The 25154-nt window shown below is 39.1% G+C and overlaps 1 protein-coding gene across 1 annotated transcript in view; it reads left to right on the forward strand.

The window, feature by feature from the left end:
* The window catches only part of ttbk1a (tau tubulin kinase 1a), a 161657-nt gene continuing 136503 nt past the window's right edge, over positions 1–25154 (forward strand). The window contains exons 1-2 of the mRNA XM_039738448.1: positions 1–125; positions 9425–9576. The gene's annotated coding sequence lies outside the window, so the exon portion shown is untranslated. The remainder of the gene's footprint in view (positions 126–9424; positions 9577–25154) is intronic.

Below are 25154 nucleotides of genomic sequence, written 5' to 3' on the forward strand. Positions count from 1 at the left end.
GTGAGAAGGGTGGAGGATGGTGCAACAGCAAATGAGCAAAAAACCCGCAATGACCCTGCAAGCCGAATAATGCACTTCAGCGATGCTTCCAACACAGCGATCTTAGCCCGGCGGCAGAAAAACAGGTCAGGCAAGCAAAAGTTTTTTATTACATATTTTCAGCGCGCATCGTCTACCTCGTATGTATACGTTTCTGTTTAGCCATTCGCTTTGCCTTGCATCGGCACCTTGTCTATTGTAGTTTGTGTGTGTAGTAAACGCCCATCAGTAGCACCTTGTTCTTTTAAAGCGTGTATATTTTACTAAGGTTATCGCTTAAAGAAGAAAGAATCACAAAAACCTGAACATCATTCGTTTTAATAATACTAATTAAACAGAGTGTTCTACGTGATTTCAGCTTTGAATAATTCTGTTAAATTCATTGCACTGCAGGCCTTATTATAATAGGACTGAAGGTACTGCCGGGAAATGTAGTTTTTACAAGCATGTTGGCTCGTTCCAAAGCTTTACGGCATCACCGGCGCTGAAATACATCTCCCAGAGTGCTTTACTCACGTGGACGTAGTACACTTCTGAAATGCTTCCCACTAAATATATGCGGAGCTTTTTTTTTACTAGAGTTGAGTGACAAGACCATCTCGTAGTCTTTATCCAATGAGAAACGATAATAGCTGACGCCAACTGGACGAGGTGAATTTATGAATAGGACATTGGACGCGAACTGATTTGGGCGGACGCAAAAGCGCATGGTGCTTGATTTTTTTTTTTTCTATCTGGGAACAGGTGTCCTCGTGCGCCGCCTGTCGCGAAGAAGAGGGTTGTTGCTAGATTCCTATTGAGTGGTAGAGGTTTGTTCTGCACTGCGGACAAAAAAAAAAATAATAAACTGTACACATATTGCATTGTTGAGGGGGAGCGACACGCTGCTTGGATTAAGGATTACAGTGGTGTTGCATTTCTCCGTAGTGTTTGTTGCCGAATTAACGTTTCCACTAATAAAGCGTGATGCTTGCATCCGTTAAGATTTTATATGTAAAGCTGTAACCGAGAAGCTGTGAAGGTGTTCTATACGTAGGGAAGGAGGACGGGTACTGCAGCGGATCGTGGCTTTCGGAAATATCCGGTGGAGGAGGCGAAAATGTGCGCTTTATACAGGCGTGCACGCGCTTGTGTAAAATGCATCCCGGACGCGTTCGCAAGATGGCACTTTATTATAATTTTTTTTTTCCTTTTTATCGTTTCAGTTTTGTGGATTTACATAATAAATAACTGGGGAAATGATTTGCTGGCCCCTAAATATGTTTTTCGTTCGTGGAGCGACCCCAGTGTCGTGCTGCATTATCATATAGCTCGTTGTATCAAAATCATTATAAGCGGTCGTGCACGGAGGTAGGCGTCGTACCGTTCAGGGGCCTCCCGACCAAGCCGTAGTAATGCTTTATACCAGAGACAGCGTACCATTGCGCAGTCAAATAGTTTAATAGACAGGCACGAATGTTTTTAAATCGTGCAACGCGCTTAGTAGGATAATAGCAATGCATGGCACAATAATAATAATAATGACTTTAAAGTTACCGTCATCTAGACAAATAAGATGTCGGCTTTATTATGCAAGCTGAACACTCTGCAAGTCGAACGCAGTAAAGACTTTTATGTGAAAATGTCTTCACATTTCTTTGCCAAGCGAATTTTATTTGACTTGCTTGCACTCATAGTTTTGGTATTTGTGAACCGAACCCTAAAAAAGGCCCAGTTGCAGTTAATGTACAGTAATTTGTATACAGTGCCAGTTAGTTAATATAGCTATTTGTCTTATTGGGAAATTAAAACCACTTTAATTTTTTATTTATCTGATTTTTAGGATGTTCACAAAAGAGTTCATTTTTTCGTATGTGTCTGGAAAGAAGCCTGACTAAAACCTTACATTTAAAATTTAGATGCAGCAATGTATTCCTCTTACTTATTGTTTAATGGGATTCATGATTGTGAGTTTTTTTTTTAATTTTTTTTTTATTTGCTGATGAACACTTTTATTTAAAGTTTTGAGGTGGGTTGCTGCTACAGAGTAAATATCTCACACACCCAGCTGCCACAATGGTGCTGATACGGCTAGAGGAAGGATCATGGGAAACGTAAATGGGTTTGGAAAGGGTAGCATGAAGTGTAAACGGGTGAAAGCCAAGATGCTTGTAGATTGCCCTTTCATCCTAATACTTACTAATAAATTAAAAAAAAAAATTATAAGTCACAGTGACTTTTGGGACAGAATTCGAAACAGTGCTAACCATATAAGCTGAGCTACATAGCACATTAAGGTCATTCATTAAAATTTACTTTTTGAAAATAAAACAATACATTGAATGCAGGTGGAGCATCCTTAAAAGATGAAATGTCTGGGACCAGAAGTATTTTTTAAGATTTCAGATATTCAGATAAGTCGAACACAGTACTGCACGAGAAAGACTTTTATATGAAAATGTCGTCTTCTTCTTTCGGCTGGTTCCGTTAGGGGTCGCCACAGCGGATCATCTTCCTCCATATCTTTCAGTCCTCCTCAGCTTATTCTGTTACCCCCATCACCTGCATGTTCTCTCTCACCACATCCATAAACCTTCTCTTAGGCCTTCCTCTTTTCCTCTTCCCTGGCAGCTCTATCCTTAACATCCTTCTCCCAATACACCCAGCATCTCTCCTCTATACATGTCCAAACCAACACAATCTCGCCTCTCTGACTTTGTCTCCCAACCGTCCCACCTGACCTGACCCTCTAATGTCCTCATTTCTAATCCTGTCCATCCTCGTCACACCCAATGCCAATCTGAGCATCTTTAACTCTGCCACCTCCAGCTCTGTCTCCTGCTTTCTGGTCAGTGCCACCATCTCCAGCCCATATAACATAGCTGGTTTCACTACTGTCCTGTAGACCTTCCCTTTCACTCTTGCTGATAACCGTCTGTCACAGATCACTCCTGACACTCTTCTCCACCCATTCCACCCTGCCTGCACTCTCTTTTTCACGTCTCTTCCACAATCATCATTACTCTGTACTGTTGATCCCAAGTATTTAAACTCATCCACCTTCGCCAACTCTACTCCCTGCATCCTCATCATTCCACTGACCTCCCTCTCATTCACACACATGTATTCTCTGTTGTTCCTACTGAACTTCATTCCTCTCCTCTCATATCTCCACCTCTCCAGGGTCTCCTCAACCTGCTCCCTATTCTCACAATGTCATTGTGATCCGCAAACATCATAGTCCATGGGGAGTCCTGTCTAATCTCGTCTGCCAACCTGTCCATCAACCATTGCTCAGAGCCGATCCTTGATGTAGTCCCACCTCCATGTTGAATGCATCCGTCACTCCTACTGCACACCTCACCACGGTCACACTTCCCTCGTACATATCCTGTACCACTCTTATGTTCTTCTCTGCCACTCCCAACTTCCTCATACAATACCATAACTCCTCTCATCGCACCCTGTCATATGCTTTCTCCTGGTCCACAAAGACACAATGCAACTCTTTCTGGCCTTCTCTATACTTCTCCATCAACATCCTCAGAGCAAACATACAATACAATGCAATACAATACAATTTATTGTTGTATAGCCCAAAATCACACAAGAAGTGCCGCAAATGGCTTTAACAGGCCTTGCCTCTTGACAGCCCCCCCTGGCCTTGACTCTCTAATAAGACAAGAAAAACTCCCAAAAACCCTTGTAGGGAAAAACTGGACGAAACCTCGGGAAAGGCTGTTCAAAGAGAGACCCCTTTCCAGGGTAGGCTGGGCGTGCAGTGGGTGTCAAAAAGAAAAGGGGTCAATACAATACAATACACAGAGCAGAACAGATCCTCAATACAGTATAAAAATAAAATTTTTTGAAGTACAGAGCAGAATTTAACAGTAGATGATATCACATAATATGATTTGGATTTGTTAAGAGTCCTGGAGACCTCATCCATCAGGCTGCCTCCCCCATTTGGTCATTCCACTGCTGAAATAACGCTAATCTGATGAAAGGACCCCTCTTTCTCACGATTCCTGCGATCCTCCATCAGGGATGACTTTACCTTAGGCAGGCAAAACAACTTGGCAGGTGGGCAGCAAGTGCCACATTTGAGTACCGAGAAGAGAAACAGAATAGGTGAGGGTTAGTATCTAATTATAACGATCATGTTACTTATGTTTTAGTGCTAATGACTAACAACAGAGATGCAGTCTGTACAGTTAATCAGCAGCTCTAGTCAGGGTGTGCTAAACTGAAGTAGTGAGTCTTCAGCCTTTGAAAGCTGAGACGAAGGGGCATCTTTTATAATAGCAGGCAGACCACTCGACAGTTTAGGGGCCCTGTAACTAAAAGCTCGACCTCCCACTGTTATTTTATTAATCCTTGGAATCATAAGCAGACCGGCATCTTGAGATCTTAATGTGCGCTCTGGTTTGTAAGTCATGATAATTTCAGACAAGTAAGCCGGACCTCGGCCATTTAATGCTTTATATGTTAAAAGGAAGATTTTGAAATCTTCCCTAAACTTAACCAGGAGCCAGTGTAAGGGTTTAAGAACTGGAGTTATGTGTTCATATTTTCTTGTTCTTGTAATAATTCTTGCAGCAGCATTTTGGATTAACTGGAGGCTGTATAAAGAACAGTTTGAACAGCCAGCGAACACCGCATTGCAGTAGTCAATCCTACTAGAAATAAATGCAGGAATTAATTTCTCAGAATCCTGTTTATTTAGAAAGCGCCTTAATTTCCCAACATTTTTAAGATGGAAGAAACATGATTTGGACAACTTTGTAATATGCGCTTTAAATGACATGCTAGAGTCAAAGATAACTCCTAGATTGTGGGCTGATTCAGTAAAATTAATGGGGAGTTAAATGATAACAGAATAATGTTGTGATCACCGTCATTCCCTCCAAAAATGAACATCTCTGTTTTATCTGTATTTAAAGATAGGTAGATCTCATCCATCCACTCCTTTAATTCACTTAACACAACTAATTAAAGACAACATTGGAGAAACTTCATTTGATCTAAATGGAAGGTATAACTGAGCGTCATCTGCATACGAGTGAAAATTAACATGATGTTAACATCACATCTGTGGTGTTCTTTCTTGGCATGACACCATCCTGCTGCTCACTAATCATCATCTCACTTCTTAACTGAGCTTCCACTTCTCTTTCCCATAACTTCATGCTGTGGCTCATCAATTTTATCCCCCTGTAGTTACTACAGTCCTGCACATCCCCCTTATTCTTAAAAATCAGTACCAGTTCACTTCTTCTCCTCTCCTCATACATCCTTGCACTTTCCAAGATTCTATTAAACAATCTGGTTCAAATGTCTTAAGTAGCGCAATTCACATTTCTTTGCCACATTGCACTGCCTCGTCTTCCCGAGGGTATCTTTGATTGACTTCTTTCATCTTTCTCAGGCAAGTAAAACATAAAGAGTGCAAACTGGGAAGATTCATTAAAACACCTGGTATTAATGGCCTTTATTCTCTGGCAGCACTGTTGAGATTTTTTTGTGCCAATTGATGCATTAGTTCCTTGCAAACTGAATTTTAGGGCTAAGTCATAAAAATCTTTTCAATTGTCGATAAATTCTTTCAGTTAGAATTGGGTTAATTTATCAAGCAAAAGGTAGTGTGTATTTTATTTGAATTGCTTGGACTCACAGTTTCGGGGTTTACCTTCTATGAACCCAACCCTAAAAAAAGGCCCAGTTGGAGTTAAGAGGGCAGGTACTGTGCAGTGGACTGGTGCCCACATGAAGGCTGGTTAGCACCTTGAGACCAGTACAATTGGATAGGCTCAGTGTCCCACAGCCTAATATTCGATTACATAATGTACAGTAAGTTCAGAAATAAATCAGTTAAACTGTCGAGGATTGCATGCAGTTTGACACTTTTTATGCAATTTCATTCGTTTTTGTGTGTACAGTAATGCTAATTATTTATCTAATCTCATAATCTTTAGATTCTTGTTTTTAAGAGATGACCTGAGCTGATTGCCTGTTTTGAAATACCATACCGTACCGCTTTCTAAGCCTGCTTAATCCTAAAGATTTTAATTATTCTCCTAATACTAGACTTTAATGAAATCTGCCAAGTTTTCCTCACCTCCTGCCTATTTCTATTCCAGAAGAGACATTGAGGACTGATTGAGATCATTTATGTTAATTAGACTGCCCAGTGGGGTCTGGATGGTCTCGTGGCCTTGGAACCCCTGCAGATTTTTTGTTTCTCTCCAGCCGTCGGAAGTTTTTTTATTGTTTATTTTTGTCCTCCCTAGCCATCGGACCTTACTTTTATTCTAATAGTATTAATAGTATGTTAATTACTATTGCCTAATTTTATTTTTATATTTTTTTCATCCTGTAAAGCACTTTGAAGTACAGTCGATTCCAGTTAATCGGACCACATCGGGACGCGATCATTTTGGTCCTAATAACAGGCTGGTCCGGGATGTGCTATAAGTAACATATTAAAATGTCATTATGACTTTTATTGTGCTGCACACGTGTATGGCGAACGTACAAACAAGAACTACATATATGTACGGTTGCTTACAACTTTGTTTATTGAAAAAGAAATCTACAAATTCTTCTAAATAATCTACACGACACTCAGTATGCGAAGCACAATAAAAAAGGTTACATTACCTAATTCCAGTCAACGTCTGAAGCACTTTTCTAGTGTGATCTGACGCATTCTGTTTACGCACTGCACTTGTTTACGCTTGACTTCATGTCGCTGTTTCATTTTTCTATTCTTTAATATGTAAAGCACTTTGAGCTACTGTTTGTATGAAAATGTGCTATTGAAATAAATGTTGTTGTTGTTGTTGTTGTCGCTGGCTACTGGGCGGTCCGTTTTAGGAAAGAAAGGGCAGGCATGTTCATCCCCCCTGTTTGCACTTGGTACAAATTTTCTGACTTCCTGACCTTTGATAAAAGCATAAATTCTCCTGGGGAGCCCAGGGATCCTCCCGATGTCGCTGACCCGCTTTACATCCGCTTTCCGCGGGTGACTAGTGGCTTCTTTTTCTTATTCTCTGTCTCATTCTTTGGTCCAATTAAACAGAATTTTGGTCCAAATAAGCGAACAATATTAGGCTTATGTAATATGATCTCTTTCGGTTCTTTAGGATTCGGTCCGAATAAGCGGCTGGTCCGATTAACTTTATGGATTTGAAACTGGCCTTATTTTTTTTGTTTTTTTTTTAAACCGCAGACCCGCTATACCACAAAGTGCATATGCAGTATTATACTGTCAGTGTACAGCATATCTCATCACTGTAAGTAGTTTGCACTTTTCAAACATTCATGTTACCTACTGTATGTATCGGCTTCAAAAACTTGTTGTGAAAAACTGAGATTTGGAACTTTGTGTTATTTGTGCATGTTTATTTTGTAAAGATGTGATTTATTTTTACAGTGATGCCTCCTTTATCGCAGGGTTTGCGTTCTAGAACCCCCTGCGAAAGGAGAAAATCCGTAAAGTAAAAACCATATGTTCATATGGTTATTTTTTATATATTTTAAGCCCTTATAAACTCTCCCGCACTCTTATAAACTTTTCCCACACAGTTATACAGCATAAACCCTTTTTATTCTCTTAGATATTAGGTAAGATTCATTAAAATTATGTATGTAAACACACTTTTTATATACAGTAAAACCTAAATATTATTTTAAAGATATCGAGCGTCTCCGATATCACATATGTTACAGCCATTACGATAGACAGATCATTTTGAAGCCATAATGAAGGGCTTGACTATGCGCAAAGATAAACAGAAAAGAGCGCAAAAGTTAACTCTTTACACAGCGAAACTCGTTGATGCTGAATGAGCGAGACAAGACTTCCTGGTTAACGCAGCGCACTCGAATTCGGCGCTCCATCACTGAGCCAATCAGCACACAGGAACTTAACTGCGTGCTCTGATTGGGTAGCTTCTCAGCCATCCGCCAATAGCGTCCGTTGTATGAAATCAACTGGGCAAACCAACTGAGGAAGCGTGTACCAGAAGTAAAAAGACCCATTGTCCACAGAAACCCGCGAAGCAGCGAAAAATCTGCGTTATATATTTAGATATGCTTACATATAAAATCCGTGATAGAGTGAAGCTGTGAAAGTTGAAGCGCAATATAGCAAGGGATTACTGTACTCATTTTTTTATTTTATTATTTGGAAATAGCAGAATTTGCACAGTATTTTATATTTTTGTGTCTTATTACAACATTTCTAAAAAATAAATAATTTATTATGTTCAAACAGTTACTCAGTACTTGAGTAGTCTTTTCACCGAGTACTTTTTTACTCTTACTTGAGTAAGTTTTTGGTGGACTACTTTTTACTTCTACTTGAGTAATATTGTTTTGAAGTAACGCTACTCATACTTGAGTACAATTTTTGGCTACTGTACCCACCTCTGCCTAGTACTATTTGAAACTGAAAAAAAATCAGATCTGTTCAAACCTTTTTTTATAACAATGGCAGGATCTAATCAATAACATTTTAGAATAAGCGTTTACATCGGAGGAAAAGACTCCTTTCTCTCTGTACTACTCTTAACAGTTTTACTCTGACCATTGGCCTTCCGGTCTTTCTCACAGGTGGAGGTTGATTTGATTTTATTTTTGTTAAGTTTGACTTGATTGTATGGAATGTTATATGCCTTTAATAAATTCAATAAATGATCCAAAAATAAAAACACTAGACTTTAATGTTTCGAAACATTTTCTTTAATTTACATTAAATCAAGCATAGGTGATTTATAATCATTTTGTGTACAGCTGGGTACAGTTACTTCCCTTGTATTCAAGTTGGTTTCAGCTCAGCATTTTGCTTCCCTTCTACAGCCCCCTTTGATTAAATAAGACTTTCTGAGTTGGTCTGAGTGACTGAGTGAGGACGTGTGTATGGACGGCACCCTGGCCAGAGTGGATTTCTCCCTTACACATACAGCAGACAGCTTCTGGTTCAATAAAGCTGTAATACTTTTTTTTTTATCAATTTAATTAATTTGTTGAATGTGTAACATTTTTATTTTTGCACGACCTGAATCAGTTTATTAATACCTTGTGAAAGTAATCAACCCTTTGGAATATTTGCTGTGTGTTTTGCAAACCCATTGGGTTTAGGAACTGGTCAGATTTGATTTTCAAGCCAGAGACGATATTTTTCATCTTAAACGACCGGCTCACATTGAAACATTTCATATGCAGATATCTCAAGTAAAAATGAGTAAGTGAAATAATGTATGCCGCTTGCATGAATAATCCGGCCTTCACGTTTAATATCTGATGGCAGCTCACTTGATTGCAGCTTTAAGTCATTTTCACTTTGCACTCTTTTTACGAGGAGTTTCTTTTTTATCTTCATCTTTTTTTTCCCCCCCCTCAGGCTGCTTGGATATCACTTATGGATGACACAAATTCTTGATGGGGCTGAAGTGAGCAAGTTGACTGGGACGCTCAAAAACATTCACCTTTGGATTCCAGAGCCACGCCAATGTAGCTTTATCTCTGTGCATTCGGTTATTGTTCTGTTTAAAGGTGAATTTTTTGCCATATTTTTCTGTGCCCTGTTAAAAAGCGGTATTTATTTAAATGCAGAGGATAAGAAAGGGATGCTATTTTGTTTTTATGATTTATGATGTCTTTTTGTTAGCTCACAAAGTTTTAATTTCCTCTTTATATGACCACAAGACCTGTTTTGCAGATTTTCGCTTGATCATACCAAGTAGCAAATGGCCAGATGTGCTCTAAGGTTAAATGTTTTGATGTATGACTATGTTCCCACCCTACCCTGTATGCCAGTATTAGTGAACGCCCTTGGTGTTTGGCTCTTTGAAATCCACTCCGTACCGTGCACAGGTTAACCTACAATGCAGAATTCACATCTTGACCTGTTCCTTGGTTTGGAGTGGCACCTTTAGTGCCAAACATTTTTATTATAAAGGTACTCTTAATCTCCTATTTAAGTGATGAGTGAAACAGCAAATTTTTGTTTTGCATACAGTTTTTTGAAATTAACACTAAAATGTGATTTTTTTTTTTATGCTTTTTTGGGGTGGGAAGTAAGGTGTCAAGGAAGAGGCAAGTGAGCCACAAAAAGAGTTGGGACAGTCACCCGTATGTTGCTTCTTGGCTGCCAAAGAGTTAAGTTTTGTGTACAGTTGAGTACAGATTTGAGTCCAGAACAGAAATGTCTTGATGAGGCAAAGATGGCGATTTTAAAGGTGCGGATAGGAAGTGATGTCATTAGGACCAGAACCAGAAGTGACGTCATCAGGGCTGGAACTGGAAGTGTTGTCATCAGGGCTGGAAATGGAAGTGCCATCCTCAGAATCAGGCGGAATTTCCCATAATCAGTCAGCAGTGGAAAGAGAGACAGGGTCAGTACTCTCTAACACCCCCGGCCTGGCATGGAGTTACCCTCATTCAGGCCCTTTAACTGCCTCCCAAGGGTACGTGTGTGACAAAGGATTAGAGCTCCCTAAGGGCTAGGCATCACATCACACCCCTTTTTAGACTCGTATTTCTCTCAGAATAAGGGTTTAGTTGAAAGTCGCGGGGAGTAATATATTTTATTGTAAATGTAACATGGCTAGAAAATTTTTTGCGTCCACCTGTTTCATATTTTAAAAAGTTGTGGGGGTTAAGCTTTCATGGCAGGAGGGGGAAAAAATAGAATGCACAAATAACTGATTATATATAAGATAAGAACATGCAGGGCCAGCTTGGCCTTACTAATCCAGTCTTGCACACACCAGAAAGCAAATTTCTTAATGCTACAGCACACGGAGAAAAACCTTGCATCTTAGATTAAAATATAGGGGGTGAAAGAAAGGTTTTATAAATAAACTAGCCATCCCCCGTTGCTTTGCCCGTGTAGTAGTGAAACAGGACACTGAGAAGGGCCCTGCCTGGCTCCCCACTCCTGACGTCACGCTTCCCCTTCTCCTTGGCTGCAGCCTCTGTCTCAGATTATCATGAAGATATTGCTCCTGCAAGTGAACTATGATTCTTAGCGTGATGAGAGAAGTCAAAAAGTGCAACCAGAATGTTCAAGCAAATTCTAGAAAAACACCCGATCTAAATCCATTAAGTAGTTCTCTCGTTCGCTAGCTAAGCGGATGTAAGGCACGTCCCGAGGCTGGCGCGTGACTGAGGAGGCCCCATTCCTCCTCCCCTCGGCCTGCAGCCTCTGTCTCAGATTCGCGCTAATAAATCAGTACTACAAACGAACTATGATACTTAGCGCAATCAGAAAGTTACAAAATCAACGGAATGTTCAAATTATAGAAAAGAACCGTTAAGTAGTTCTCTCGTGAAAAGTAGACAGACAGACATTGGATTTGTATATATATATATATATAATATACAGTGGTGTGAAAAACTATTTGCCCCCTTCCTGATTTCTTATTCTTTTGCATGTTTGTCACACAAAATGTTTCTGATCATCAAACACATTTAACCATTAGTCAAATATAACACAAGTAAACACAAAATGCAGTTTTTAAATGATGGTTTTATTATTTAGGAGAAAAAATCCAAACCTACATGGCCCTGTGTGAAAAAGTAATTGCCCCTTGTTAAAAATAACCTAACTGTGGTGTATCACACCTGAGTTCAATTTCCGTAGCCACCCCAGGCCTGATTACTGCCACACCTGTTTCAATCAAGAAATCACTTAAATAGGAGCTGCCTGACACAGAGAAGTAGACCAAAAGCACCTCAAAAGCTAGACATCATGCCAAGATCCAAAGAAATTCAGGAACAAATGAGAACAGAAGTAATTGAGATCTATCAGTCTGGTAAAGGTTATAAAGCCATTTCTAAAGCTTTGGGACTCCAGCGAACCACAGTGAGAGCCATTATCCACAAATGGCAAAAACATGGAACAGTGGTGAACCTTCCCAGGAGTGGCCGGCCGACCAAAATTACCCCAAGAGCGCAGAGACGACTCATCCGAGAGGTCACAAAGACCCCAGGACAACGTCTAAAGAACTGCAGGCCTCACTTGCCTCAATTAAGGTCAGTGTTCACGACTCCACCATAAGAAAGAGACTGGGCAAAACGGCCTGCATGGCAGATTTCCAAGACGCAAACCACTGTTAAGCAAAAAGAACATTAGGGCTCGTCTCAATTTTGCTAAGAAACATCTCAATGATTGCCAAGACTTTTGGGAAAATACCTTGTGGACTGATGAGACAAAAGTTGAACTTTTGGAAGGCAAATGTCCGCTACATCTGGCGTAAAAGGAACACAGCATTTCAGAAAAAGAACATCATACCAACAGTAAAATATGGTGGTGGTAGTGTGATGGTCTGGGGTTGTTTTGCTGCTTCAGGACCTGGAAGGCTTGCTGTGATAGATGGAACCATGAATTCTACTGTCTACCAAAAATCCTGAAGGAGAATGTCCGCCATCTGTTCGTCAACTCAAGCTGAAGCGATCTTGGGTGCTGCAACAGGACAATGACCCAAAACACACCAGCAAATCCACCTCTGAATGGCTGAAGAAAAACAAAATGAAGACTTTGGAGTGGCCTAGTCAAAGTCCTGACCTGAATCCAATTGAGATGCTATGGCATGACCTTAAAAAGGCGGTTCATGCTAGAAAACCCTCAAATAAAGCTGAATTACAACAATTCTGCAAAGATGAGTGGGCCAAAATTCCTCCAGAGCGCTGTAAAAGACTCATTGCAAGTTATCGCAAACGCTTGATTGCAGTTATTGCTGCTAAGGGTGGCCCAACCAGTTATTAGGTTCAGGGGCAATTACTTTTTCACACAGGGCCATGTAGGTTTGGATTTTTTTCTCCCTAAATAATAAAACCATCATTTAAAAACTGCATTTTGTGTTTACTTGTGTTATATTTGACTAATGGTTAAATGTGTTTGATGATCAGAAACATTTTGTGTGACAAACATGCAAAAGAATAAGAAATCAGGAAGGGGCAAATAGTTTTTCACACCACTGTATATATATATATATATATATATATATATATATATATATATATATATATATATATATATAGAGAGAGAAAAGAGAGAGACTAAACGCATTTCTTCCTGTGTCAAAAGTGCAAATTTTACAGGTCACGAAATGTTGCAATAGTTTTGTATGTTTTTTTTTTCCCTGTAGTGATTCAATCTCTATATCTGTGAATCACTGGCTTATCACTACTCCTAATTTTTCGCTTTCTGATAATTTCGCCTTTAAATATGTGAAAATGCTGTTTAGTTTTATTTATTTCTTTCACCTATCGTATGATACTCACAGATGGTCTCATTCATTGCACACAGTCAGAGGCCCCTGTAAATCTTAGGGAATTTTCTTGAAGTTGCAAGAGCGCAGGGTTTGGATATTTTTTACCAGAGTGTGTGAGCCTGGGTGTGCCCTGGGAGGAATCGTAGACTCCAGACTTTTGCCTCTTGCTGCCGAGATGGGGGCCTGCCTGCCATGACAGTGGCCTGGATGAGTAAATTGGATTTTATATTTTTATTTCAAAGTGTACTTATAAATACCTGCATTAAGGTTTACTTATGAGAATATTAGTTTCCAAGTTTCAGAGACAAATGTCGGAAACTAGCACTGTGTTCAGATTTTTGCAGGATGCTTGTTCAAGATAGTAAAGGAACCGAGCTGAAGAAGAAAGTTTGTGTCTGTTTGTGTCCAACAGACCACCTGTAGTATAGTTCCGTAATAGCTGAAAACCCTTTGAATATTTTATGTTCCTTATTTTTCTATTACAGAATGTGACCACACGGACGTTCAAAAAGTTTCAGCACTTTTTATTAACTCAATTTTTTAAGAATTTCAAAAACAAATGACATCACTTTTCTACATAGTGACCTTCCCTTGCGATGCAATTTTCCCAGCGTCGTACCAACTTTTTAACGCCCGATTACTATTCCTCCCGTCTTCAATGCAAGTGCGGAAACTTTTTGAATGTCCCTCGTATAAAAGACTGTGATTTTTAGTTTAGTTTAGTCATATTGTGTTTGCATTCTGAACAAACACAAAGTTGATTGAGAGTCAAACCTGAAGCATTAAGTCTGAATATTTTAGGGAATTGTACCATACCAAATATACAGAAAATTTGCTTTATGTAGTTTCAGTGTCCTTCTACTCTGCTACATCATTGAAACTGTAGTAGTTCTTAATAATTCATCATTTGTTTCATAGGTGATAAGTATCATTGTCTCTTAAAATGTATGCATTTCCTGTTTGTACTAATACATACACAATAACAGCTCATTATTAACTTAAATATGTTGGGCTCTTTCATGCTGTATGATGTTTTAGGTTTAATAATCTGATTGGTTCTATTACACAGAATTCATTTACTGTATTGCTGAAATTTTATTAACTAGTGTTTGAGACAATTTGTGGTCATCTCTAATCAGCAGTCTCTTCATTCTAAACAAAATCTGATGTGTTTCATTAACTCTTAGGCAGAGAAAGAAGGGTTTTGACATCTTATTTGGGAAACCAATATCTGGCTTATTAAGAAAGACGTAAGGTTTTGAAGAATTGTGTAATATGGTGAGAGGTTCCATTTTTTTTAGGAACAATAATATAAATCACCCTTTTCAGCACAAGATAAAATGCCTGTTTACGCTTTTTTTTTTTTTTTGCAGCTTTAAAGCAGCAAAATGTTAATTTGCAATTGAATTACTATCTGGATGCAGTATATTTTTGCCTTTGCTTATGAAATCCATCACCATGAAGTTGTAATTTTTATATAATATCAGTTAGTTAATATACCTATTTATGTTATTGGGAAATTAAAATCATTTTCTTTTGTATTCGTCTAATTTCAGAATGTTCACAGAAGAGTTCATTTTTTTATGTGTCTGCAAACAAGCCTGACTAAAACCTCACATCAAAAGTTAAAATGGCATTCCTCTTACTTAGTCTTTAATAGGATAAATGATTGTAAATGTAGACCTTGAGCTTTTTTCAATTTGGTGAAGAACACTTTTATTTGTTTTGAGGTGGGTTGCTGCTACAGAATAAATATCTCACACACCCCACTGCCACAATGGTGCCGATACAGCTAGAGGAAGGATCATGGGAAACGTAAATGGGTTTGGAAAGGGTTGCATGAAGTGTCAACGGGTGAAGGCCAAGAAGAACGTGGATTGCACTTTCATCCTAAGACCTCCTAATAAATTTTGGAAAAAAAAAGATCATAAATCACAGTGATTTTAGGAAAAGAATTCGAAATGGTGCTAATCATATAAACTGGGCTACATAGCACAATAAGGTCATCCATAAAAGTGTAACTTTTGAAAATAAATAATAAGTTGAGTGCAGGTGGAGCATCCTTAAGCTGAAATGTCTGGGACCAGAAGTATTTTTTCAGATATTTTTGGATTTTGGAATAATTGCATATTTGCATTTTCCTAAAACACCCGCCCTCAGTTCCTCCAGTCCGTGCACTTTAAACCGCCAGTATTTAAAATACGCAAAAGACTTTTGTCATGAGAAAATAAAATTAAAAAAGTAGTATAGCTGTTATGCATTCAGGATGTCAGTAGCAGAAGGTAACTGAAGTTTAACGAGTAATTTGTACATTGTAATGAGTGAGGATCCTTGGGTGCCGCTGGTTTGACTTTGTGTTGCTCACGGAGTCCCAAATGAGGCACATTACCTGCATTGTGAGGAAGCGTCAGTTACAGCACTACGGCCATGCGGCGCGATTCCCTGAGGGTGATCTGGCTCTGAAGACCCGAGTGGTTTGACCCGGCCAAGGGGACACCCACGTAACACCTGGCTGCTGCAGATTGAGGGTCATTTTCGTATGGTGGGACTGGACTGTGTGTCTGCCTGGGGGATGGCCAACCAGCATCCCGAGTTGTTTCGTTGTGTGATGGGTGTGTCAACGCGCTGTACCAGTACATACTCCCCAACCTGACCTGACCTGAATGAGTGAGGTGACAGAAGAGACACACACACTCACACGTAGATCGCTGCAACTACTTGGCTCCACACATTTAAGACTTCCTTCACTATACGGCATAACAACAGCAAATAGAGTATAGATAAGCATTGTGGTTTATGTACCTAATGTGTGTTAGAGCACTGCAGACATGTTCTGGCAAGGCACTTTTAGGCGATAATGTTACTTTCCCTTGGTTACTCATTAAGGGATTCAGTCAGAGGGTGGATTCTGTGCAGTCACGTCTGTGCTTCTGCTGGTGTCATTAGGCAAATTTACTGATTCCGGTGTTTTCAGTACTGAAATCTGCATTTCCTGTGGATCTTCATTATCAGCTTTCTTAACAGCAGTCCTTCTCACCTCCTGTTGATGTGATACATTGATTATTTCCAATGCGTATTTTACAATTCATGTTTTTATACCATAGAACACAGCTGCCAATTCTTTTTATTTCACGTTGATTCCTACACTATTGCTGTAACTGAGCAACGGTTTTAGTTTGATTTTGGAATTTCAGATTAGGGATGCTCAATCAGTATTATGTTTCTAAGATTTCAGTGAATTATACATTACTCGGTACAAAGCCAATATTGCTGTAAAGCAGGGGTGCCCAACTCCGGTCCTGGTGGGCCGTAGTAGCTGCAGGTTTTCATTCTAACCATCTTCTTCATTAGTGAGCTGTTTTTGCTGCCCATTAACTTGTTTTGCTTTCGTTTTAGTTGACGTGACTCAGACGCACCTTAGTTGTTTCTTTTTCCTTAATAAGCAGCCAAATGATAATGAGACACAAAACAACACCAGCTAACCTAAAAATAAAGAAAGATGAAGGTCTCGGTCATGTTGGCTGCTCAGGTCACCAAAACATCTTGACGGTGGTCTTAGAAAAAACAGAAAATCAACAGTCTGCTGTGGCAGAACGAGAGCAGCAACAAGTCCTGATATTCAATTAACAGCAAGAATCGGCCTCTCATTAAGAAACTGGTTGGAGTGAAATTGGCTGGAGTTTGACATTCCAATTTAACTGCTCATCTGTCAGCTCGTTTCACATCTCATTTCTGTTTGGCTGCCATTTAATGAAGAAACAAATCAATTCAGAGGACTAAATCCTTAAAAACAGGGCAATTAAAATGAAGGGCAAAGGAGTTAATTAGCAATGAAAACTGCTTGCTGATTAGGAAAAGGGTTAGGATGAAAACCTGCAGCGACTGCGGCCTACCAGGACTGGAGTTGGATACCCCTGCTGTAAAGCCTTTTCTTGCTAAACAAATAAAAGAATAACAAATATATGGGTATGTATCCTATTGGATACACTCACAAAATGAAACTGATTTGAATAAGTAAAAATTAAGGCTGGTAATACAGTATGTCAGGTAAGATTTACCGAATGTAGGGAGCCAAATGTTGTCTTAGTTTTCTCTGTCATTTATAAGAGGGATGTTCAAAACGTTTCCACACTTTTTCTTAACTCTGTTAGGAATTTCAAAAACAAATTGCATCACCTTGCTACATAGTCACCTTCGTTTGCGATGCAATTTTTCTAGCATTGTAAAAATTTTTATAATGCCCAATTACTACTCCTCCCGCCTTCACCGTTTCCAACGAAAATATAAAAGCGTGGAAACTTTTTGAATGTCCCTCGTATTGATGTGTTAAAATGTTTCGTTAGCTCTAAGTCCATTTGTTAAATCAGCAAATTAGCAAAAGGAAAAAATGAAAGTCGATTCCACACCGAAAAAAAGTAAAGAAAAGTAGAGACACAATGATTCAGCTGAATTATGCCTCCAATGATTGTTCTTTTCTTTATTTACAGTGGGTGAACCACCTGCACTTTTTGTTGTTGGTTTTACAGATGTAGGCCTACATATGACTTCACTAACTTATCAAAAATGAGCAAAATTGTGCATTCAAGTAAAAAAAAAACCTTGTGAAAGTAGCCTATTTATTATAAGTGTCAAGTCAAATCTGTTGGCTTAATCACTTGTGATAAAATGCATACAGTGGTATACTGTATATGATCATCATCATTATTATGTGGATTTTACAGTACAGTCAGGTACATGTTATGAAGTGTTTAATAGTTCAAATAAAGACTCATGGTTAATGGAGATTGAATGATTACCCTAGCAGCTTTAAATATTCCTTCAGAGACTCTTTTGCATTGCATACTATACAGTGTATTATATCCCTCGGTCCCTTTTAATCTTTCACTTATACCAGCTATGTGCTTTTTGAATGTATGTTAGCATTAAGCCATTGAAATAATCACTGCTTTTTGCATGGCTGCATACAGGGTGGTCCAGATCTAATTATGCAGATCCAGATCATCTGGATGACTTTGATTTATGTGGGGACGATTCCAGTTCGGCGCAAAGACGATTCTTCATGTCATCAGTTCGCATACTTCTTGATGGTCTGGGATTTTTTGGGTGATTTTCTATATAATGAACTTAATAAGTTTTATCGTAATGAAAATTGCTTAATTAGATCTGGACCACCCTATAGTCATTATGTGCATTTAGCTATGCATGCCATTTTTCTCCTGTCCTTGCTCTTAAAGAGCTTTCAACCATTTGCATGTTCAACTTTAAATGACTAAAATATTTATATGCCAGATAGTTTTAAGAATAACATTAATTACTGAAGTCTTCAGTATTATTTTTTATAGTTGTTTTGTGTATAGCCTGACACAGTGTGATGCTCAGAAACAGTTATTTAATGTGCAGTATGAAGGTCTGTTCATTAAGAAATCACTGAGACGTATACGAGGGACTTTCAAACAGTTTCCGGTACTATTTTTAACGCTTTTTATTAAGGAATTAAAAAACAAATTATTTCACGTTTCTACATAGTCCCCTTCATTTGCAATGCAATTTCCCGAGCGTCGTACCAACGTTTTAATGCTCAATTACTGCTCTTCCTGCCTTCACCGTTTCCAACTAAAATATAAAAGTGCGGAAACTTTTTGAGCGTCCCTTGTATGTTTAACATCTGCATACTCAGTAAACTACCAGTTTACTGTATCTCTTTAGAACTAGAGAATAAGTTACTGAAATATATTAAAAACTTTCAGAGACCAACCTTAAACCCAATTGCACAGTATATTAGGAAGAAATAACTCTTTTATCTAATTTATTTGCATATATTTTAGTGTCTGGGAGCGAGCAAACTCTGTCCTGGAAAGCTACGTTTAGTGTAGCTTTTCATTCCAGCCAATCTGATAGCCAGCATATCCTCTGTGTCCACAATTCAAACTCCTAATTAATTTTTCTCTTTGTTATCCATTCCTCTGTTTAAAACTGCTGAGCAGGGTCAGTGTTTTCCTGTCTCCAGAACAACACCAATCTGTTTTCAGATTAGAGGACGTCATTTACTTTATTCAGTTCCAACCAGAACACTCGGTTGCCAAAAGGTAGGCCACACCTCAGTAGTGAGCACTGATCTCTACTTTATAATTCACACCAGTGTCTGCTTCATAGAAGAAAAAGTCATGTGACTGAAGACTAAAAGCAAGCCTGTGATATCTCTCTATTATAAAAAAAAATCTTGGAAGGTTGGAAGGAGACGAGACATGATTTTCTCAGAAAGATACTTTCATGTCCCGCGAGACGAGTCTTTGTGTCAAGAGATTTAACCGCGCCCGGGGCCTGAAATAACACAAAGAGTAAGATGACAAAGTAGAACGTTGTAAAGGATTCAAAAACGTTGTCACGGTACACATGCAGAGAAGGCTAGAGATAATGAAAGTACTAAAATTTGAATAGTAAAGATCGCATTAGCACAAACAAGTGGAAATTATTACTCTGTGAAACAATGTAACAGAGAAAAGAGATTGAATATATTGTTCAGACTTAAACTTTAAGTCGGAGACATACTTATCGTCTAATTCGTGTTGCCATCAGGGAAAAAGTAGTGTTTCTTCTCAATGAGGAGGTGTATCTGTGAGAATTAAAAGATTTGTTGTTTGGTGAAAGTGAAATCCCGCGAGAGAAATCATTTCTCACTTGTGTGAATGCTATTGTCAGACACATTTCTTGTAGAGAGAAAGACACGATATTCACTCACAGGCAGTTAGACGTTGTGTTGTCACGATGTAATTCCAAACACGGAATCAAACTTCAATGTGATATTGATGAAAAGGTAAAAGTGAAAAAAGAGATCAAATATATGGACATAGGTGATATGACAGAAGTGCGCCGCAGGAGATACAGATTACGCAGCAGTAGCAGCCAGCCAGCAGCTGATCGACCAAAGAGGAGGTAAAAAAAAATGTATTTTTTTCCATTGGATAACCGTTTAAGAGGGGGTTTCGGAGGGGTGCGTTCAGCCCACTCTTCACAATGCGCAAGTAATTAAAGGAAAATATTGTATGAACAATTGTTAAACAACAAAAGCAGCTGTAAAATTTAAACTACAGTTTTCAGGAAAATCTCGACATTTTAAATATTTTTCCACTTATGTTTTGCATTTTGCCCTTCATGAAAATATTTGTGCATTATGTCATAAAAAGAATTCTTTATAAAAATGATAAATAATTGATTACACCAGTATGTAAAATATGTTAATAAAAGGTAGGCATTTCATTACCAGGGCGAGTTTTATTGTACCATGAGGGCTACTTTAGATTCAGCAGCAGTTCTATTATTTAATAGCAAAGCCGCCTCTCTAAGTTAAATTCACCTTGCTCATAGATGAGAAAATGCAACATAATATAAGCTTTGAAGAATTAGTATATGTCATCCATCCATCCATTTTGTAACCCAATTAAGAAGTTCCGGATCCCAGGAAGCCAGTAGCTATCATGGCAGCATTGTTTGCAAAGCAGGATCCAACCCTGGACAGGACAGCATGTCATGGCAGTGCACGCTAAAATGCAGTCTCATACTGTGCCAATTTGAAGTTGATACTTAATCTAACACACATTCTTGAGATGCGGAGGGAAAACTGGGGTACTCGAAACAAAACTCCTATAAACATGAGAGGAAAGTGCAAAATCCACCCAAGCTCAGGACTCTGCTGCTGTGAGGTGATAACACTAACCACCGCACCAATGTGCTGGCCGAACTGTTAATAAAAGAATAAAATTTAAAGCATTAAATGTCTTACAATTAAATTTGTTAGTTTTCTATATTTTGTGGATTTTTCACAGCTAAGTGATCTTCAGCTGTTTCCATAAATGTGAAATGCTTTTATTAGTTCAAAAATACCCTGAAGTGATTCTGAATGCTGTATATATTTTTAACTAGCTGTGTAAGCCCGGGGTCCTAGAGACTATTGAAATCGTCAGAAAAAATATTGAAATGTAGAGACGTCAGGTAATTGAAAGAAACTACTCTGGGCGTCTCTCTCCTAGGAGGTTTCGTTTTGCCGACGTGCTTGCATCGCTTGTACGTTAGCGCCTAAGCAACTGTCTTTCTTCGGAGGTTTCGTTTTGCCGACGTGCTCGCCTCACTTGTGTATCCTTGGGGGTGGAGCCCTTAGCCCGACTCCACCTCTCACTTCTGGGCTGGACAGAGAGACACACACACTTCCACGCATAGATGTTTATATATAAGATTAGCTGAAGCCTTTAAAAGAGAGGCGTTCTTTAAATATACAGAAATGCATGTTGTATTGTCTAAGTTGTGTGGCAGAAGCGCTTGGTTGGCGCCAACTCGACACAGACTGACACCGGAGGCACGTGAAAAGTGAAAACAAAAGATTTATTTGTTCTTCAGCCATGGAGCACGTCTTCCCTGTGTCCCACAGGCAGTACACAGTCCCAAAACACACAACCAAAGGAAAAACTCCCACAAAAATCACTCTCTTCTTCCTCAACTTCTCCCAGGCAGCAGCAGCGTCGTCGTCGTTGTCCTCCTTCTTCCAACTCTGGCGCCTCAAGTATTGGCTGCAGGATCTTCTTATAGCCCACCCAGAAGTGCCTCGGGTGATAATTAACCTAATTCAGGCTGCACTTCCGGGTAGAGCTCCATTCCAGCCCACACAGGTTTGTTAAGCTGTGCAGCTCATCCCGGTGGTAGCCTCAGAGCCCAACAGGGCTGAGCCCTGAAGTCCCATGCCTGAGGCCCGATGTAATCCAGGAGGGCTGCCACTACGCTTTCCGAGGGACGTAGTGTGCATCTCATGGTTGCTTTCCTGGACCCAGCGTCAAAGGCACCTCCCGGCCGTCTGCCGCAGTTGAATATATTGTAAAAGGCACTATATAGCACCCGACTCGGCACAGACTGACACAGAGGCACGTGTAAAAACAAGTACACTTTTTATTGTTCTTCACCTGTGGGGCACATCTTCCCAGTGAACACCACAGGCAATACACAGTCCCAAAAGCACAAAAAATACAACAGCAACAACTCTCCACCTTGCACCACCACTCCTTCCAGGCAACCTCGTCCTCTTCCTTCCAATTCTGGCTCCTGAGTGGTGTAGGCTGGCCTGTTTTATAGCCCACCCGGAAGTGTTCCAGGTGCTTGATCACCTGGTCCCAATTGCACCTCCGGGTGGGGCTAATGACTCGTCCAGGCAGCACCCCCTAGCGGCCACACTAGCTCCCAACCAGGCTGTGGAGGACTCCATCTCCCATGGAGCCATGCGGGAGGCTGGGGAATCACCGTCGGCCAGGGAGGCTGCCACCAAGCGTCCCGGGAGAGGTATTGAGCTGCCCATGGTGGCTCCCCCGGAACATATGCAGCAGGGGTGTCCCGGCCGGGCATGGGACCCGGTCGCCCGCCACAATATAAAAAATATCATTGTAACATTGTAGCATTATAACATAGTGAATGAATGCAACAAAGAAGAAATGAAAGAAACTTCCCAACAACTTCATTTCTTGTATCCTTACAGACATAAAGAAAGAACCAATCCAGACAGAAAGCTCCTTTACGATGACTTTAAAGAAATGTCATAAGTCTGAACAGAGCAGTTCTACACTTGCCAAGTTTGAATTTAAAGACATGACTCAAATTCAATTGATTTACCCCTAGATTTTATTTTTTTAAATAAAATGTGCTGCCAGTTACTTTGCAAATGCCACATGGTCCGTCTTTGTAATTCCTAACATTTTATCAATTCAAATAATCAAATTTTTTGCAAACATCACAGAGGTAATAATCAGGCAGTGATTTGAACCCAGGCTTCCGGGGGAGTGATGGAACTTTGCCACTTTCTGTCTCTAATTGAATTAACCCTGAGTCCTCACTCAACAACAGTGTCACATTTGCTAACAGTTCACCAGAGAGACATTTCCTGAGCAGTCAAACAGCTCGTTATGTTTTACTCACACTAGTGGTATTTAGCTTGACTGCATTTTCCTGCATCAGAAAATATGTTTTTTTTTTTCATACACTGTAAAGTGTGAAAGCAAAGTAATAAATGTAAAATCTGCGCTAGTCGTTGCAATTAGCTAGCCTCCGCTGAGAAATTTCACAAGTAGTGACTTGGACGTTCGTATTGTCACTGCTCTCATATTTCAGATATACTGTGCCACATTTACATAAAGTTAATGCATTGTGTTTGAATCTCTGCTTCATTACTGATTAATAATAAACTCATTTTGATATCGCAGATACGTTTAAGGTATGAATTCAGCAGTGCCTGTGTTGAACTACACACTTTACAGTCAAATACCAAGATGGAGTGAAAGGCTGGAAATGTCATTTACAAAACAATTTCACATTCAAGTTAAGAATCTTTTGAACACTTTTTTCCAATTTTCAGCAATTTTAACTAACTTACAATTCAAACATGGTCACAGGAGATGGACATGGGAAAAAAAAAACAGAATAAGCAAGGAAACCCTTTAAAGGAAGGAGTTATTTATCTGTGCAGTTTTATATTTTATGTGTTTGTCAGATTGGCCAGAATGAAAACCTGCTTTTCCAGAATCAAGAGCCTCCTCCTAACTTTACTAAAAAAAAAAAAAATCATGACCTGAGATGAATATTTTGAAATCGTTTTATTTTTTTTCGCCTAGTATATAGAAATTTGGAGACACAATGACAACATGACAGCCAATTCTTAGAATAATTATTTTTCCCGGACTTGATGATAAAATTTAAATCTTATGTATTTTTTGACAAAATAGATGCATGTACTGTAAATATTGTAACCCTTGAAAATTCTCATGGGTGTTTTTCATTGCTGGCATTCATACACTGTTGATATCATAAAATAAGCGATCTTTAAACATCCATCAAGATCTCTGCTTGGGTTATAGCACACCTTTCTTCATTGTTATTCATGCATGCAATTAGTTTATCAATAATCCACTGATTTATAGTAAAGAATGTAGTGGGAAGTCAAGCAAAATGACACCTCTTATTGGCTAACTTAAAAAATTACAATATGTAAGCTTTCGAGGCAACTCGGGCCCCTTCTTCAGGCAAGATGTGTTACAGGAACTGGAGTTCTATGTGTTTATATAGACACTAGGACAAGTAACAACATTGGAAAACCTTTAAGTGAGAAATCTTAAATGTAAAAAATGAACAGACCTCTCGAGCTAAGATTCATTTAACAAGAGAGGAGAACAATGTATAGTCAAGATCTTTGGATGAGATAACTGTCCAACAAAGTCTTTTGAAGTTTCTGATGAGACAGGATGTCTGTGTCAGTCCAAGATGTGAGGATTGTTTGCATCTCTCGGGCTGACACAGACAACTTATCTCATCAGTAACTCATCAGAAACTTCAAAAGACTTTATTGGACAGTTATCTCATCCAAAGATCTTGACTATATGTTGTTCTCCTCTCTTGTTAAATGAATCTTAGCCTGGAGAGGTCTATTAATTTCTTACATTTAAGATTTCTCACTTAAAGGTTTTCCAATGTTGTTTCTTGTCCTGGTGTCTATATAAACACATAGAACTTCAGTTTTTGTATCACATCTTGCCTGAAGAAGGGGCCTGAGTTGCCTCGAAAGCTTACATACTGTAATCTTTTTAGCTAGCCAGTCAAAGGTGTCATTTTGCTTGACTTCTCACTACATTCATAATGGCTAACACGGTACAACACCCTAGTAGTAAAGAATAAAAAGATTCTAGAGCTGTTCCTATCAGTGATTTTTACAAGATTTCTAGACCAAATATCTGTTCAGTACAAAAATATAATAACTAAATACAGTTTTAAAACAGATTACCTGTCCTACAAAGCAGAATGTGTTTTATTTTGATGCATACAAGCTGG

Source organism: Polypterus senegalus, chromosome 16, assembly GCF_016835505.1.
Source record: "Polypterus senegalus isolate Bchr_013 chromosome 16, ASM1683550v1, whole genome shotgun sequence".
NCBI lineage: Eukaryota > Metazoa > Chordata > Cladistia > Polypteriformes > Polypteridae > Polypterus > Polypterus senegalus.